The sequence below is a fragment of the Ixodes scapularis genome, unplaced genomic scaffold (genome assembly GCF_016920785.2).
Source record: "Ixodes scapularis isolate PalLabHiFi unplaced genomic scaffold, ASM1692078v2 PGA_scaffold1__304_contigs__length_218370807, whole genome shotgun sequence".
Classification (NCBI taxonomy): domain Eukaryota; kingdom Metazoa; phylum Arthropoda; class Arachnida; order Ixodida; family Ixodidae; genus Ixodes; species Ixodes scapularis.
The window spans coordinates 38,163,969-38,171,083 of NW_024609846.1; the positions used below are offsets into that span (position 1 = coordinate 38,163,969).

Consider the following 7,115-nt stretch of genomic DNA (forward strand, 5'->3'; position numbering starts at 1 on the left):
ATGGTTTTACCCGCGGTACCAAATTGACGTTTAAATATTCGTGCTGCTTAATGCGCTGCACCAGCGAAAAACGCTGATTATGTTTACGTTATCCTTTTGACCAGCGTAATTAAAATATATTCTTAGAAATAAGGTCGTACTACTTATAGACTTTAGATTAGTGACTGGTTGTCAGATATGTTACTAACCTCTTACGAACTGCAGCTAGTAAAAGGTGTGCTCTTAACATTCACTAACCAAGGAAATTAGAAAATGGAAATAGTGTCATCTACGAGACCAAGTAGAAACCACTACGTTGGCTTAGAATCGAATAGAAACTGCAGTAAAATGTATAGTTGCCACTTAGCGCAAGACGCTAGGTCGTGCAAGGTATTGCCCAATTCAAAAGACACAAAAATATTTTCGCTGCTCGCGCAGTTAACATCGTATCTTCTTCACTTCATATAGCACAACTATTACACACGTCATCAGTCGGGTGAACGCATCACACGCATGCAGGCTTGTAGACGTTACTAAAGAAATGCAAGAAACTATATATGCAATTACCCAACGCAAAATTTTAACTATTCGCTCTTACACATACTCTTCCATAAACGCAAGTGACCGTCACTTCAAAGAGGAATCTGTTTATCTCGCAGGGCCATCTTAACGTTACATCCTAGTGTAAGCAAAAAATAGAATATCATTACGCAGTCCAAACCGAATGTAGCAGGGGTCGGCCGTACCAGACTGCTGGGTTCTTTAGCTAGATATGAAGTTAGGAAACGGCACCGTAGCGTCTCTTCACTGTGTCGACCAATGAGAGCCAAGTCGGGAATGTAGAATTTAACATCCTTACTAAATATGAAAAAAAAAGCTCCGGTTAGCCATTATTCCTTTTTCTTGTCAGTTGGATTAAGGAGTCGAAAAACAACGCGAAAGATTTATTGTTAAAATACGCATTCTACCGACGATGTGCCCTAACATTAAAAGAAAGCCGCAACACAAATATTACCATTTTTTTAGCACACAAAAAGCTAACGCACGGCAAGGGTGACAGGACTGTGGGCAACCTTGACCTTCTAAAAATATAGGTAAAAAAAAACAGTGCACAATTAATTAAACATTCGTATTGCCAAAATATCGAGTTGTTAAAACATATTTTGAGCAGCCTGCCAGTTACTCTCGTTTTCAGGAAAGTTCGGTGTTGAACTGTATTTCAGCGAAATACGGCACTCCCGCTCTTGTTGTGACATTATACTAACTCTCGTAGTTCCTATACCCGAAGAGGTCATTGTTAATTGCCTCGAGCTCTTGGAAGGCGCGGAATCGTTGGATATCATGCACTCTGTGTTCGAAAGCAAAGAAATAGTGAAGTGACAAAAATTACAGACGCGCACGGACCTTCTCTATACACACTCGCGTAAGCTTAGACGTTTTTTTTTTTTTTTTTTTAGAAGTGAACGTTTTGATATTAGGAGATTATCTTGTACTGTTGGAACCGAGAGCCCAGCTTTTATACTACACCACTTTCCCCCTTTCTTACGGGCGATCAAGCCGCAGTTTGCAAACAAAATAGCCGAACAAAAAAAGAAATCTAGGTTTTAGGCGAGCTGAAGAAAGGCTTCGAGCTTCTGAAGACTGCCATGCTCTGCGCTTTATAAGTGCTAGTGATAACTTGATTCCGGTAATGTTAATCTTACAAAACAAAATTGAACAACTTTTGTTCGTGTTTATATTCCCACTTTTTTCTTACGTGAAAAAACGAAAATGTGAAGAATTACACTCATTCCTTTGCCTAAATAACTAATGCGATTACTTAACAAATATTTTTGTCAAATATGTAAATAATCCCTTACACAATTACTGATAAAAGTAATAAATTAAAAGTAATTTAGTTATTTGTAACGGAATACGTACATATTTACATACAGGGGTAACATGCACTAACGTAGCACACGCAAAAACGTCCATGAATGCACGCTAGAGAAGTCACTGGCTCCCTCGATTGCTCTTCTTACTTTCATACCCGCCTTTCTGAAGGCACGATTTACCTTAGTCATTATCTCAGCAAAACCTTTTTTTTTCTTTTTTTACAAAAATTTAGATTTCTTTTACTAATTTAGTTTCTCGGCATGGACTTTGAATAGTCTAAGGGTTGAATATCTTAGTAAACATAACATTCCCGCTGAATTTATTTGCGACGGCGGATATAACTCCCTGCTCCTCTGTACTTTACAGCGCATGTCACAGCCTCTATGTATATACTCGTGGACAATTTTATGTTGCATTGAAATCAAAGCTACGGAGCAGCGTCACGCCATTTTCTACGCAGCCTGATATAGTTCAACCAAAATAATGTGTTGGGCGTAACTGAACGCATAAAAAAGTATATATAAAATTTTCATTTTAGCCCTAGTTCTAAGATGTAACCATAATATTATTCAGGATGAGCCAAACGTGTGGCATCTATTTTGTAGCCCGTTCGGGCGTTTTTGGTTCACCGGAGGTCTTCTAGTTTCGTGCGAAACAAACATGGTGACGAACATAAACCCTGGAGAAGGGGAACCAGAGGGACAAAGTACAAACACAAAACTCCAAACACAGGTAGGTGACTGGTGCGCGACCGAAAAATTCCGCCTGGTCCGGGTATCGAACCCGGGACCTCTCCATTGCAGGAAGAGCGCTCTACCAATTGAGCTAACCAGGGGTTAGACATCAGTAGAGCAAACGGGTTTTATCAGCCGCCACCAGTCTAACACCAACAAGGGTGAACAGCCTGCATTTTAAAATTATGATGATAATGCAATTAAATGCAAAGGTGCAAGCGAGCTGGACAAGAATGACGAAAATAAACCCTCGGGAAGGGGAACAAGAGGGACAAAGGACAAACACAAAACTCCGCACACAGCTAGGTGACTGGTGCGCGACCAAAAAAATCCGCCTAGTCCGGTATCAAACCCGGGACCTCTCCATTACAGAGGGAGCGCTCTACCAATTGAGCTAACCAGGGGTTAGACATCAGTAGAGCAAACGGGTTTTATCAGCCGGCATCCAGTCTAACACCAATAAGGGTGAAGCTTGCGATTTAAGGTTATGATTATAATGCAATTAAATGCAAAGGTGCAAGCGAGCTGGACAAGAATGACGAAAATAAACCCTCGAGAAGGGGAACAAGAGGGACAAAGGACAAACAAAACTCCAAACACGGCTAGCTGACTGGTGCGCGACCGAAAAAATCCGCCTGGTCCGGGTATCGAACCCGGGACCTTTTCATTAAAGGGGGAGCGCTCTACCAATTGAGCTAACCAGGGGTTAGACATCAGTAGAGCAAACGGGTTTTATCAGCCGCCACCAGTCTAACACCAACAAGGGTGAAGCTTGCAATTTAAGGTTATGATCATAATGCAATTAAATGCAAAGGTGCAAGCGAGCTGGACAAGAATGACGAAAATAAACCCTCGAGAAGGGGAACAAGAGGGGCAAAGGACAAACACAAAACTCCAAACACAGCTAGGTGACTGGTGCGCGACCGAAAAAATCCGCCTGGTCCGGGTATCGAACCCGGGACCTCTCCATTACAGGGGGAGCGCTCTACCAATTGAGCTAACCAGGGGTTAGACATCAGTAGAGCAAACGGGTTTTATCAGCCGCCACCAGTCTAACACCAACAAGGGTGAAGCTTGCAATTTAAGGTTATGATTATAATGCAATTAAATGCAAAGGTGCAAGCGAGCTGGACAAGAATGACGAAAATAAACCCTCGAGAAGAAGAACAAGAGGGACAAAGGACAAACACAAAACTCCAAACACAGCTAGGTGACTGGTGCGCGAGCGAAAAAATTCGCCTGGTCCGGTCCCGGATTCGATACCCGGACCAGGCGGATGTTTTCGGTCGCGCACCAATCACCTATCTGTGTTTGGAGTTTTGTGTTTGTCCTTTGTCCCTCTTGTTCCCCTTCTCGAGGGTTTATTTTCGTCATTCGTGTCCAGCTCGCTTGCACCTTTGCATTTAATTGCATTATAAACAAACATGGTGTCGTTTTGTGTGCGTCGGGTACCATTGGCATCGCGTATCGTCGGTACCTTCTGTAAGCTCGCCCTTTGTTCACCCCACAGGATTTTCACAATGTTTGGCAACGAAAAGTCGTCACAACAAACCAAGAAAGTGATGTGCAACGTGTACACATAAGTGATTCGGAGGGAACAGGGAATCTTCATTATATACAAAAAAATGATCGCGTAATCGGACTGTCCCAAAACAGTTCCGATAAGCGTTGCTCTTATCTCATGACTTCCACTTTTACGGAAGGCTGTGTCTACTATGACGAGTCACCATTTAACCGAACATTTCAAAATACCAAAAATGCCTTTTCTTTAATTCATTTTAATACGAGAAGTATAATCAACAAACAAGATGACCTTAATTTGTTTTTCAATTCATTATGTCTAAATTTTGATGTCCTTCTTTGTACGGAGACTTGGGTCCCTCAAGATGTAGAACCGCCTGGTTTTGTTGGTTATAAATGTGCGAGCTTGGGAAGAAAAAATAAAAGAGGAGGTGGTGTTGCCATTTACCTTAATGATGATATATCGTGGTACGTACTTGATGAGTTTTCTATGATTACCACAGATGTAGAGTGTCTCGTCGTTCATGCTGGAAGCGTCCTTATTAGTGTTGTGTATAGGCCCCCCGCGGGAAGTAAGTCTGTTTTTCTCTCCATTTTTGAAGACCTTCTTGATTTTCTCGGTTCGACTGCTAAACCATTTTTTGTTATGGGCGACGTAAATATAGATCTACTTGGAAATGAAAGTGACTCTGTTGAAATAAAGAATGTCTTGGCTGCTTGTGGGTGTATAAATACGGTGACACTGCCTACCAGAGTGACTTCTGAACGGTGTAGCTCTATCGATGTTTGTATAACAAATCTAAATACTAATGAGGTCTCATCAGGTGTTTTTGAACATGATCTCAGCGACCACTTACCTATTTTTTGTCTCTCGGCTCTTCATAGAAAGATAGGTGCCTCTTACAATGAAACTTTCAGTTACAGGAAAATAGATGAAGAATCGTTGAGAAGGTTTCACGACAACATTTCTGTCATGGACTGGAACAGTGAATATTTAGAAGAAAACCCGAATCTTGCGTACGCCAGTTTCCTAAAAAAATTTCAACATTGTTACGACAGAGCTTTCCCACTGAGACAAATTAACAAGCGGAGAAATAAATTTCGCAAACCTTGGATGACTCCCGATTTATACACACGCGTTAAAGAAAAAAATAAAATGTACCACGACTTTCTTAAGTGTAGAGACCAAGAACTTCTTGCTGCATTCAAGAAATATAGAAACAAACTAACCTCTGATTTAAAAAATGCCAAACAAGAATACTACTTGCACCTGTTTTATCTCGTTCAGAGTGACCCCAAGAAGATATGGGAAGCCGTAAACACCTTAACAAATAAGCATAGTCATTCCTGGGATATAAATCAAGTGATTATTGATGGGAATCATGTGAGCGGTATAGAACTATGTAATTCGATGAACGAGTATTTCGTAAATGTTGGTGCAGCTTTAGAATCCGACAATGAGCCCTTACGCGGTGGCATGATGACCACGCACTCTATAACCAATTCGATAATGTTATCACCAACCACCCCACAAGAAATAGAAGGTCTTATAAATAAGATAAAAAATAATGTAGCCCCTGGCGTAGATGAAATAAAACCCACTCCCATTAAATATGTTTCTAAAATTATAAGTAACATCTTATCCCATATAATAAACTGTACTCTAGAATCGGGTATATTCCCAGACGCCCTAAAAATTGCTAAAGTTACCCCTGTCTTTAAAGGAGGGAAACCGTATCTACAAACTTATAGACCTATATCAGTCTTGCCAATATTTTCGAAAATATTTGAGGGAGTTATACAAAGCCGATTATATCAGTTTTTTATAAAGCATGATGTCATAAACAAATCACAGTATGGTTTCCAACAGGGCAAATCATCAGAGCAGGCACTTGTTGAGACGAAAGATAAAATAATATATAACATGGAAAATAAATTATACACACTGGGAGTTTTTTTAGACTTTAAAAAAGCATTCGACACGATTCAACACCAAATTTTGTTAAGTAAACTTCAACTGTACGGAATACGAGGAGTAGCTTTGGCTTTAATAAAACATTATCTAACAAATCGCCTTCAATTTGTCAAAGTTAACAACTCCCTCTCAACCACGTTGGAAGTAAAATATGGTGTCCCCCGAGGTTCTATCCTAGGCCCCTTGTTGTTCCTCCTTTACATAAACGACATTACTGCTATTCCTAGATCTCCAGAACTGATTATATACGCAGATGATACGAACGCATTTTTCGCCTCTGCCTCCAAAGCATCCCTAGAGTCAATGACAAATAGCTATCTCGCTGAATTAGCAGTGTGGCTCAATAGAAATAAACTGCAACTAAATTCTAAGAAAACCAAGTATATAATTTTTGCTCCAATAAACAAACATGATAATACTCCAATAACTCTGTATTTCGAAAACACGATTATAGAGCAAGTCCCCGAACAAAAACTTTTAGGCGTTTGGTTTAACCAGGAGCTTAGCTGGAATGCTCATGTAAATAAGTTGACTGCTGAGCTTTCTCAGGCAGTTGGATGTTTGTATAAAATAAGAAACCTGATTCCTACATGGTTAAAAAAACAAATTTATTACTCTCTTTTTTACTCAAAGTTATGCTACTGTATTTTAGTATGGGGCACCACCACGCTCAGAAACTACAATAAGATTCTTAAATTACAGAAGAAAATTTTGCGGTTATTTGAAAGTTACACGGGAAATATGCAAGACCTTCCAACTGAGCCACTCTTTAAAAAACATGGTATACTCAAGGCTAACCAAATTTATGATTTCAAGTTAATGCAACGTATCAAAACTGAGAAACTTTATGATAAAAATACAAGTGATGTAGAGCACAGATACACCTTTCGGCACTCTTTAAGACGACCCCCACAGATTCGAACAAATTACGGAAAGCAAACTAAAGATTATCAGGTGACCAAATTATTAAATTCAATTGGGACCTTCGTGGATGTTAATAACTCCTTTTCTAAATTTAAAAAAGAGCTGAG

At 40.0% G+C, this 7,115-nt stretch overlaps 1 non-coding gene across 1 annotated transcript; it reads right to left on the minus strand.

Moving 5' to 3' along the window:
* Positions 1-2,616: 2,616 nt before the first annotated feature.
* Trnaa-ugc lies at positions 2,617-2,689 on the minus strand. The gene has a single exon. It is a non-coding gene; the product is annotated as a tRNA-Ala (tRNA).
* Between the last annotated feature and the right edge of the window lie 4,426 nt (positions 2,690-7,115).